This window comes from Macaca fascicularis, chromosome X, assembly GCF_037993035.2.
Source record: "Macaca fascicularis isolate 582-1 chromosome X, T2T-MFA8v1.1".
Lineage (NCBI taxonomy): Eukaryota > Metazoa > Chordata > Mammalia > Primates > Cercopithecidae > Macaca > Macaca fascicularis.
In genome coordinates, this window is record NC_088395.1 from 157610246 (window position 1) to 157621688 (window position 11443).

General features: G+C 39.6%; 1 long non-coding RNA gene and 1 other non-coding gene across 2 annotated transcripts in view; one reads left to right on the plus strand and one right to left on the minus strand.

Annotated features, from left to right (window-relative positions):
• Window positions 1-4254, minus strand: part of LOC135969329 (uncharacterized) — a 70759-nt gene extending 66505 nt beyond the window's left edge. The window contains exon 1 of the long non-coding RNA XR_010584511.1: window positions 4031-4254. This is a non-coding gene — a long non-coding RNA (uncharacterized lncRNA). The remainder of the gene's footprint in view (window positions 1-4030) is intronic.
• Window positions 2170-2276, plus strand: LOC123571562 (U6 spliceosomal RNA). The gene has a single exon (XR_006695698.1). It is a non-coding gene; the product is annotated as a U6 spliceosomal RNA (small nuclear RNA).
• Window positions 4255-11443: the final 7189 nt, after the last annotated feature.

An 11443-nucleotide genomic window follows, 5' to 3' on the forward strand; every position in this document is an offset into this window, starting at 1 on the left:
ACAAGCATCAGCAATCTTTCAAGCAAAAGTCAAAAAGACTACCCCAGTTTTCTATTAGCTCAGTCCATTCAACTAACTCTTGTTTTGTTTGATATTTGTGAACATTTCACCTCTTTATTAGTCCTGTACATTTTTCTTTTATTCCAATGTCACAGTCTCCAAAGTTATCAGAAACCTGCATTTGAGAGCACCTGTCAAAGATCTATAGATTATAAATCATCTTTTGAAAAGGATCAAAACAAGACAACAATTGTCTGGGAATAACAAAATATCCAGGATAGTTTCAGTTAGAAACACAATTGACAAAAAGTTTGGTCATCTCTGTGGTTTACAATAACTTAACATAGACACCTTAATTGTGATTGATAGCATATGCTTTAGACATTAGAATTTTAGAAATCCCATATAATTTTGGAACATATATTAGTACTATTCACCAAAATATAACCTAAGGAATACCAAACATGATTTTAGAAATCCCATGTAACTCAACATATCAAATAATCCTGTTTACTTCTTTTTTTAGATACTCCAGGGGCCCTCTGTTGTATTCAAAAGCCAGGCATCAGGAAAGACAATTTTGAAACTAAAGTTTGATTTTTGGAAGCCTGTTAAATATGTTAGAGGTTTACAACACTTGATGTTATGAAATAGAAATCCAAATTACCACGTTATTTTGCCAAAATGATGACTTAGAAATTTGAAAAAGCAAAAACCTTCTACAACCCTTTACAAATTTTGCTAAAGAGCAGATTAGTGCCTTAACAGTACCTTGTTGTGCTTTTATTTCAATGATCAATTTACAGAAAAACCATATAATATCCTTTTGAATTTAGTCAATAAGTTAACACACAGAATTTCTTTGGCAATATTAATTTTTACAATCCTGGCCGGGCGCGGTGGCTCACGCCTGTAATCCCAGCACTTTGGAAGGCCGAGGCGGGCGGATCACAAGGTCAGGAGATCGAGACCATGGTGAAACCCCGTCTCTACTAAAAATAGAAAAAAATTAGCCGGGCGCAGTGGCGGGCGCCTGTAGTCCCAGCTACTCGGGAGGCTGAGGCCGGAGAATGGCGTGAACCCGGGAGGCGGAGCTTGCAGTGAGCCGAGATTGCGCCACTGCACTCCAGCCTGGGTGACAGAGCGAGACTCCATCTCAAAAAAAAAAAAAAAATTTTTACAATCCTTTCACAACATATTTGACCTTTTGTCTTTATCTTATCTAACTCAAAACAATCCTTTAACCCTAGGCAAGAATTTACATTTCCACACCTTCTTATAATCTTGTATTAAGAACACACCTTACTGTTCTTACACACCTTGCATGTAAATTTATTTCTAGTAGTTTCAATTACATGTTATAATGGTAGCTCCTAGAAATTTTTAACTTTAATGTAAAACCCGGTAAGTCGTTTTAATTATGTGCTAGGTACAGCCAAGTTTGACTCCTTTCAGCATAATTAAGGGTGTGGTTAGTTCCATATGTCCCCAGGCCTTACCAATTGTGAAGCGGGCCAGTTAAATAGTTCTCAAAAACCAAAAAATCAATTATAACCTTAAAACATTTAGCAAACCTAGAATCTGACCTGCATAATTTAGTTCACCTATTAATATTCTGACAACATCTGCACTTTACCAATAACCTTTAAGGCTGTTTTTATTTCTCAAAGATTACAGTCATGTGAACTAAAAGGTACCAGAGCTTTATCTTCCCTTTAAAAAATATCTGATCCAAGCACTTATCTTCCTTTAGGCCAATTAATTAGAACTCTTTTTCATAGACACCACACATACAACACATATATGGCTACACAGACAGGTAGAAGAAAACCCAGTTGCCATAAGATTTTTTGTTTGCCAATCTCCTAATTGGATTATTGGCCTCCAGGTGGAGTCCTTTTAAGAGACAGGGCTCAGAAAACTTGTAGCTTCTAAGGCCTAGTAAACAGACATAGGTGGGGCGAAAACAGATTTTGAGAGGGATCTATCTGTTTTTAATTCCTGGGGTTCCATGAGGAAAACAGAGGTCTCCCCATTCTCATGTGTGTATTAAGAGTGACAAGGCAAAATGGAGAAAAAGAATTCAATCAACTGAGAAAACACCTTTTTCCAGCAAAACAAGGTCCAAGAAAAGAAAAACATAAAGGCCTTTTAAATATACCTATAACTGTGCTCGCTTTGGCAGCACATATACTAAAATTGGAACGATACAGAGAAGATTAGCATGGCCCCTGCACAAGAATGACATGCAAATTCATGAAGCATTCCATATTTTTTTGCAATCTCCTCATCTGACAAAGGGCTAATATCCAGAACCTATAAAGAACTCAAACAAATTTACAAGAAAAAAACAACCCCATCAAAAAGTGGGCAAAGGATATGAACAGACACTTCTCAAAAGAAGACACTTATGCAGCCAACAGACACAAGAAAAAATGCTCATCATCGCTTGCCATCAGAGAAATGCAAATCAAAACCACAATGAGATACCATCTCACACCAGTTAGAATGGCAATTATTAAAAAGTCAGAAACAACAGGTGCTGGAGAGGATGTGGAGACATAGGAACACTTTTACACTGTTGGTGGGATTGTAAACTAGTTCAACCATTGTGGAAAACAGTGTGGTGATGCCTCAAGGATCTAGAACTAGAAATACCATTTGACCCAGCCATCCCATTACTGGGGATATACCCAAAGGATTAGAAATCATGCTGCTATAAAGACACATGCACACGTATGTTTACTGTGGCACTATTCACAGTAGCAAAGACTTGTAATCAACCCAAATGTCCATCAGTGACAGACTGGATTAAGAAAATGTGGCACTTATACACCATGGAATACTATGCAGCCATAAAAAAGGATGAGTTTGTGTCTTTTGTAGAGACATGGATGCAGCTGGAAACCATCATTTTCAGCAAACTATCACAAGAACAGAAAACCAAACACCACATGTTCTCACTCATAGGTGGGAATTGAACAATGAGATCACTTGGACATAGGAAGGGGAACATCACACACCGGGGCCTATTGTGGGGAGGGGTGAGGGGGGAAGGATAGCATTAGGAGATATACCTAATGTAAATGACGAGTTAATGGGTGCAGCACACCAACATGGCACATGTATACATATGTAACAAACCTGCACGTTGTGCACATGTACCCTAGAACTTAAAAGCTGAGCGCTCTTTAAGAAAATCATTTTAACTCCCTTATTATCCAACTTTAGCCATGCCAAGTGGCCAATATTTCTGACTTTCAAACCTCACTAAAGGCTCAGAGAAAGGACAATCCAAGGATTAGTGGAGGGAAAGATAATCAACAAATAGCAAAGGATGCAAATATATCAAACTAGAAAGGACTCATTCCCTAAGCCAGGATTGAATCGGGGCTACCACTGTAAAATGGCAGAGGCTAAACGAAGCATTGCTATGTGGTTACAGGTCATGCTCCCAAGGAGGTAAAACAAGATGGAGGCCTGCCACAAAGTTTGCTATGTACCATATAGAAAGACACACAAAGCATTGGCTTTGGCTACAGCTCAAGACCACCCTCACAAATCCTTTTTCATAATTAAAACTTTACAGAGAATATAAACAGTGAACTTTATCATTACTGGCCTAGTAAAACACTTTTTTGAAAAGAAAAAAAAAAAAAACTTCACTTAAAAGTTAACTCATGACCTACTAGAGAAAGAAAGAAAACTTAAAGTACAGGGCTGTGTTAACTGCTGACAAGGTAGAGAAAAGGAAAAACAGTTTAACGTGAGGGGTTGGAAAGATGCCTGGGGAAAGAACCTCTTATTCTTATGCCAATGGGCTCCTAAGGGAGAGAAACTTAAGACAGGAGCTGGGGAGCTGTGGGTTCGCCGTCCATCCTGAAGAAAGAAGGAAAAAGCTGACATTCCCAACCCCTAGGAGCAACGTGAATGGGGGAAACATAATTTTCTCTACCCTCAGAAGAAGTCTGAGGACAAAAAGGCTTAGAAGTGAAAGGAAGAAATATTTTTTGGTTTGCATGTTACTAACCTTTTCTCATGTCCCCATACAGGCCACCAAAAATGTAGAAAAACCAAGTTCTTGTCACACGATCAGGAAGGATTGGGTGCACAGACACATTGAAGGGTGATTAGAGAGGAATTTACTGGGTGAAAATGAAAAAAAAAAAACCTCTCAGCAAAGTGATATGGAGTCTTGCTAACAGGCCCTCCACCTCACAGATTGTTTCCCAGGTCATCACACAAGCTGAAGAGAGCAGAGTCCTCCTCTGCTTAAGATGTGAATTCCCTGTGGCTCCACCCACTTCTCCCAGTGTATATGTTGGACTCCAGTCCACTGTGGGCATGCCCAGACAAGCCCTGGGCAGATTTCTTCATCTGCACACAAGCATTTGATGTAAACACTTGTGGGGCAGGTAGGAGATTCTCTCCAGGGACCCCTTTTTATCTGCCTAGGCATTTGGCTGTCTTAGTGAAAAGAAAAGTGTTGCAGTTCTAAGGTCAACAAGCCGACCACCACAGGGTAGGAGGAAGGAGACTTAAGGAACAGGAGCAGGAAATAAACTTGGTCAGCTTTGCCATGTTTACAGTTTGCCAAAGAGGCTTTACCCACCATCATGAGTCATACCACTCGGGAGGAGGTGGGAAGCATCATCAGTCCTGTTAGCTCAGGTTCTTGGCAGCCCACTTAAATCAGGAAAGTCAAGATATGCCTAAGGAATCCATTTCTGTTCTCATTACACACCCAGTTAGAAAACAGTCCACCCTCTACAAAAGGCAGAAGTAGGGCAATGTCAGCCAAGATGGAAGATGGTTGACCTCAGAGCTTAGTTTGTTGCATTCTGTTGAAATGTCTTGAGTTTCAAGTTACAATGAAAAAACCATAGTCTTCTTTGGTTGTGTTACCATCCTGTCCCTAGGTAAAAGAGTTCTGGCTGTTCCTGCAAGTCTGAAAATGTTTAAGGGCAATCTTGTTCATGTTTGTTACCAAGATTTTCAGTCTCAAGGCTTTATACGTTCCCTAGTAGTACTGGCTATGAAGTTAAGGGCCTTGTCCTGATGCTGTGCAGGTAGGGTGCATGTAGCCTTCCTTTCTGCTGTTTTTTCTAGTATATCCCATCTGACTACATCTTTCTCACTATATTTCAGTGGCTCCTGAAAGACTTGAGGATTGAACCTCAAAACAGCTTGAAGTTAATTGATTGTTTATCCCATTAAGACTTTTATTTATTCTTTCACCAAATATTTATTGAGTCAACTACATGCAAGATTTCAAGGTCTTGTATGATCTGGCCCCTCCTTACATGTCTAGATTCATCTTCTTCCACCTGCCCTTCATACTGTATGCTCCAGGCCAAAAGAATGATACCCAATTTCATCAGTAGGATGTTTTTTTTTTTTTGAGACAGAGTCTTGCTTTGTTGCCCAGGCTGGAGTGCAGTGGCGCAATCTCGGCTCACTGCAAGCTCCGCCTCCCGGGTTCACGCCATTCTCCTGCCTCAGCCTCACGAGTACAGTAGGATGTTTAATGTCTTAGTGACTTGCATATGCTATTTTTTTCCTGCTTGGAAAGCACTTTCATCACTTTTTTGTTTGGCTTGCTACTTGAGACTCATCAGGACTCAGCTCTGCAATCACCATCACCCTCTCTGAGAAGCATTACTAGAATTGTTGCCTTCCTCCCCATCTCTGTGGTGTTACAGTCCCTCCCCGGTGCAAGTATAGCGCCCTGTGCCTTCTTTCACCACAGCCTTCCCCTATTACATTGCACTGTAACTTGTTAAATCAACTGTCAACCCTTACTTCCAAGTCTATGAACCCCTAGAAGGCAGAGATTGGGATTTCCTCATTTATGAATCCCCAAGGCCCAGGCCAGAGTATTGGCCACTATCTCTGAATGCTGAGTGAGTGAATGGATGAGGCTAGACTTCCCTCAAAGGGCCTGCCAGGCAGGTCACAGGAGCTGTCATCATGGAGAGGGGAAGGGACAGGACCCTGTTTCCAGTGAGCTATGGTGGAAGTTCCTACTTGGTGTTTTCTGGCCCTGGCTTGAAAGAGAGATTGGGGTGCCTTTGCTGGCTGGAATGAAGGTGGGGTCACAGTAATTTTTCTATGGTATTTAGCTGAATTAGAGAAGTTATTGTCCAAATGTTTTCTGTCCTAGGCACCCCTTTCCTGGTCCTTTGGCTGGAGAGAGCAAGTTTTTGTTGGAGTATTTTTGTCCGTACCCATTGGTGTTTACAGATTGCTAGTTTCTTCAGCTCCAAGTTTGGGATCTGTGAGGCAGAAAGAAAACCCACAGAAGTCACCATGGAGTAGTTCCATGGGTCCTGAAGTCCCTAAAGAGTCAATTTTCTTCTTTCTACCTTTCAGTGTCTACTTCTGTTTGTTTTATACCTATTGTCCAGGGGTTTTAGTTGTACTTAGTGGAAGGAACAGGGAGAAGTATGTCAACTCCATCTTCCCAAAAGTGGAAGTCCCATAATTGATTTTTTCCCCAGCTTCAGTGAGGCATAATTGGTAAGTAAAAATTGTATATATTTAAGGTGTACAACTGGATATTTTGACATATGTATATACTGTGAAATATTAAATGATTTACACATCCATCACCTCACATAGTTACCATTTCCTTTCACTTTTTGTTTATTTATTTATTTTGGTTAGTTAAGATCTACGCACAATTGATTTTTGTACATTGACTTTGTAACTTTTGACTCTCCTGTATTAACACCTTAAATCTAGCAGATTTTTTGTGGATTCCATAGATTTTCTATGTGCATATATATGTCATCTGAATAGTTTTGCTTCTTACATTCTAATATCTTTGTCTTATATTTCTTTATTATTATTTTACTGAATAGGCCCTCTGGTATAATGTTGAATAAAACTGGAAAGAGAGGACATATTTGAATAGTTCCCACTCACAGAAAAAGTAGTTAGTCTTTTATAATTGAGTCTTACTTCTGATCTTAGGAGGAAAGCTTTCAATTTTTCATCAAGTGTGATGTTAACTGTAGGTCTTTTTTGGATGCCCTTTGTCAGGTTGAGGAAATTTTCTTCTATTCCTGGATTGTTGAATATATATTTATATTTATATAAGGAATGGGTGTTGAATGTTGTCCATTTTTATATCTCTGTCAATGATCCTCTGGGTTTTCTCCTTTATTCTGGTAACTTAATTGATTTTCAAATGTTAAACCAACCTTGTGTTTATGGGATGAATTCTATATGGTCATAATGTAGTATCCTTACTTTTTAATTCTAAAATTCATTTTATTGTGGTAAAATATACATAACAAAAAATTTAGCACTTTAACCAGTTTTAAGTGTTAAGTTTGGGGTGATAACTACATTCACATTGTTGTGCAGCCATCACTGTCAACCATCTCCAGAACTTTTTCATCTTCCTAAAGTGAAACTCTGTACCCATTAAATAAGAACTCCTCATATATCCTCCCCCAGCCCTCATTTCTATGTGTTTGACTACTCTAGATACCTCCTATAAGTGGATTCAACTTATATAATGCTTTTGTGACTGGTTTACTTCACATAGCATAATGTCCTCAAGATTCATTCATGTTGTAGCATGTGTCAAAATGTTTTTCCTTTGAAGGCTGAATAATAATTCATTGTCTTTTTTTTTAAGAGACGGAGTCTCACTCTGTTGCCCAGGGTGGAATGCAGTGGTGCAATCATAGCTTACTTAGCTCACTGCAACCTCAAACTCCTGGGCTCGAGCAATCCCCCCACCTCAGTCTCCCAAGTAGCTAAAACCAGAACTATGTGCCACCACAGCTTGCTGATTTAAAAATTACTTTGGTAAAGGTGGAGTTCTCACTATGTTGTCCAGGCTGGTCTTAAACTCCTGAGCTCAAGCTCTCCTCCCACTTCAGCCTCCCAAAGTGCTGGGACTATAGGTGTGAGCCACCATGCTTAGCTGATCTGTTTTCTTTATATATCACATTTTGTTTGGCCATTAATCTGTTGTTGCTTCCACTTTTTGGTTACTGTAAATAATGCTGCTATGAATATGGGTATACAAATATCTGTTCAGTCCCTGCTTTCAATTTTTTGTGTATGTACTCAGAAGTGGAATTACTAAATTATGTGACAATTCTATGTTTAGCTCTCTAGGGCACCAGCATACTACATATATATGTATTTTTTAACAGCTGCTGCACCATTTTATATTCCCACCAGTAATGCATAAGGGTTCCAATTTCTCAGTATCCTCACCAATGCTTGTTATTTTCTGTTTTTAAAATAATAATGATTCTAATGGATGTGAAATGTTATCTTATTGTGGTTTTGATTTCCATTTTCCTAATGATTAGTGATGTTGAGCATCTTTTCATATGTTTATCAGTCATTTGTATAGCTTCTCTAGAGAAATGTTTATTCCAGTCCTTTTCCTTTCGTTTTGTTATTTCTGTTGAGTTGTAGAAGTTCTTTATATAATCTAGATTTTAATCCCTTATCAGATATATGATTTACAAATATTTTCTACCATTTCATGAGCTGCCTTTCACTCTGTTGATAGTGTCCTTTAATGCATAAATTTTAAAAAATTTTGATGAAAGCCAATTTATTCATTTTTTCTTTTGTTGTGTATGCTTTTAGTGCCATATTTAAGAAATCATTGCTAAGTCTAATATCATGAGGCTTTTCCCTTATGTTTTCTTCTAAGAGTTCTGTAGTTTTAGCAATTGCATTTATGTCTTTGATTAACTTTGAGTTAATTTTTGTATATGGTATAAGATAAGGTTCCAACTTCATTTAAAACTTTTTTGCATGTGGATACCAAGTTTTCCCAGCATCATTTGTTGTAAAGACTGCCCTTTCCTCATTGAATGGTCTAGGTACATTTGTTGAAAATCATTTGACTATATATGCGAACTTTTATCTCTGGGCCGTCTAGTTTATTCTTTTTTTTTTTTTTTTTTTAAGATGGAGTCTAGCCCTGTTGCCCAGGCTGTAGTGCAGTGGCACGATCTTGGCTCTCTGCAACTTCTGCCTCCCGGGTTCAAGCGATTCTCTTGCCTCAGCCTCCGAGTAGCTGGGACTACAGGTGCCCGCCGCCGTGCCCAGCTAATTTTTTGTATTTTAGTAGAGATGGGGTTTCACCGTGTTGCCCAGGCTGGTCTTGAACGCCTGAGTTCAGGCAATCTGCCTGCCCTGGCCTCCCAAAGTGTAATGATTACAGGCGTGAACCACTGCGCCTGGCCTAGTTTATTCTTTATATGTCTGTCTTTATGCCAGGGCTACACTTTTGATTCGTGTAGCTTTGTTGTAAGTTTTGGAATCAGGAAGTGTGAGACCTTCAACTTTGTTCTTTTTAAAGATTATTTTGGTTATTCAATGTCTCTTGAGATTCCATATATATATTTAAGGACAGATTTTTATATTTCTGCAAATTGCCATCAGGGTTTTGATAAGGATTGGGATGAATCTGTAGATTGCTCTAGATAGTACTGACATATTAACAACATTAAATCTTCCAATCCATGAACTTGGGGATGCCTTTCCGTTTTCTGTGTCTTCTTGCATTTATTTTAGCATTTTGTACTTTTTAGTGCACAAATCTTTAACCTCCTTGGTTAAGTTTATTCCTAAGCATTTTGTTCTTTTTGATGCTATTATGCCTTCTTCAATTGACTCTTTTATTACTATGAAATGTTATTCTTATTCCTGGTAAGATTACTTATCCTGCAGTCCATTTTATCTAGTATTAACAGAGCTACTCCATCTGTTTTATAATTAATATTTGTGGGATACCTGTTTTTCATCCTACTTTTAACCTCTCTTCATCTTTGTATTTAAAGGCATTTCCTATAGGCTGGATGTGATGGCTCACACCTATAATCCAAGCAGTTTTGGAGGCAGAGATGGGAGAATTGCTTAAGTCCAGGAGTTCAAGACGCCTGGACGATGAAGTGAGACCCTGTCTCTACAAAAAAATCAAAAAAGTATCCGGTGTGGTGGAGCACACCTGTATGTAGTTCCAGCTACACTGGAGGCTGAGGTGGGACAATGCTTGAGCCCAGGAGGTCAAGGCAGCAGTGAGCTGTGACTGCACCTCTGTACTCCAGCCTGGGTGACAAAAGGAGACCCTGTCTCAAAAAAAGAGGTGTTTCCTATATATGAGATTACAGTTCAGATTGCTTTATTTTCCCAGTCTGTTCAGTTTTGTCTTTTAATTGAGGTTTTCATACTATTATTTTCTTTTAATCTAATTATTGATGTGTCTGGGTTTAAGTCTACCATCTTACCATTTGTTGGAAATTTAGGAACAACTTTAGAGCCTGTTCATGCTCTGTTTCAAAGCAACCTTTTTGTGGGAGCAAAATACATGTGGGCATGATAAAGTGGGAGCATCCAGGGCTTCTCATCAGGGTACAACTAATCTCTAGCCCTGGGATTTGATAATTCTCCCCAAAGAACTCCCTGGGCTTCACTGTCCTCCATTAGAAAGTGAGGGGCTTGGACGAGACCATCCATAATGGCCATCTTGGCTATGCCAGGATCACTAAGGCAAGACCCCAAGTAAATTTCCTACTTTTGCCCTTCTCTCATCCTTGTGAGAGACTCTTCATAGGTTCATCAACACTCTGTAGGTTAGAGGACATAGGTATTTTCAATGGTTTTGATTATTGTTTTTGTTTTTGTTTTTTTTTTTTTTTTTTTTTTGATGAAGTCTTGCTCTGTCACCCAGGCTGGAGTGCAGTGGCGCGATCTCGGCTCACTGCAACCTCCACCTCCTGGGTTCAAGCCATGCTCCTGCCTCAGCCTCCCTGAGCAGCTGGGATTACAGGCACACACCACCATATCCAGCTAATTTTTGTATTTTTGTAGAGACGGGGTTTTACCATATTGACCAGGCTGGTCTCGAACTCTCCTGACCTCAAGTAATCCACTTACCTTGGCCTCCCAAAGTGCTGGGATTACAGGCATGAGCCACCTCGCCTGCCTTAAACTTGTTCTTGATAAATTGAGAGCAGAGGAAGAAGAAATCATAGAGGTTTTGGCTCTCTAAGAACATATTTTAACATTTTTTTTTCTTTTTAGTTAGTGCTGTTTCTGAAAGGCATTATTTTTTTTTTCCTGGATTCCAATGCCAGAACATGTTTCTTCCATAGTTGGTCACATCAAAACATTTAGTAAGAACTCTAGGAGTGAAGACAAGATAGCCAAATAGTAACAGCTCCATTCTGCAGCTCCCAGCAAGACCAACGCAGAAGGTGGATAATTTCTCCACTTCCAACTGAGGTACCCAGTTCATCTGATTGGGACTGGTTAGGCAGTGGGCACAACTCAAGGAGAGCAAGCAGAAGCAGGGTGGGGTGTCACTTCATACGAGAAGCGCAAGGAGCTGGGCGACCTGCCTGCCCCACCAGCCAAGGGAAGCCGTGAGGGACTGTGCTACCCAGACTGGGTACTATAT